This window comes from Penaeus monodon, chromosome 20, assembly GCF_015228065.2.
Source record: "Penaeus monodon isolate SGIC_2016 chromosome 20, NSTDA_Pmon_1, whole genome shotgun sequence".
NCBI classification, from domain to species: Eukaryota; Metazoa; Arthropoda; class Malacostraca; order Decapoda; family Penaeidae; genus Penaeus; species Penaeus monodon.
In genome coordinates, this window is record NC_051405.1 from 2,451,906 (window position 1) to 2,452,347 (window position 442).

The window sequence follows — 442 nt, forward strand, 5'->3', positions numbered from 1 at the left end:
ATTATTCTGTTATTTAACTTTTTTCTCTGCTAATACGAAATGTGTCATAGGCAAGAACACATGCTAAATGTTGCTGACCCCTGGTGTAACGTATATGTGTCTCTATCTATACAAATACATAACATCTTACTGTATTTCTTATAAAATGCATCCCCTGTCTGCTGATTTACTCTATATGGTTAGGAATGGAATGGCGCAGAATTATCGCACATAGTGAGGGTTAAAAATAAAAGAAAATGTGTGGATGGCAACTACATGTTTTGGTCGTACGTCTGGCATGAGTGCAGTGCAGTGGTTTCTATGTGAGTTATTAATAAGAAAATGAAACCATACACAGAATGGACAGCTTTCTCTTACACGATATGAATGCATTAATATCACAGCCCAAGCTGCTATTCAAAACAGAGGTTTAAAATAATAATTATTCATTGAGTGGAGATAC

The 442-nt window shown here is 35.3% G+C and overlaps 1 protein-coding gene across 1 annotated transcript in view; it reads right to left on the reverse strand.

The window, feature by feature from the left end:
- LOC119586037 (sodium- and chloride-dependent betaine transporter-like) overlaps positions 1–442 on the reverse strand; it is a gene marked incomplete at its 3' end in the record, with an annotated part of 5,663 nt that overhangs the window by 2,944 nt on the left and 2,277 nt on the right.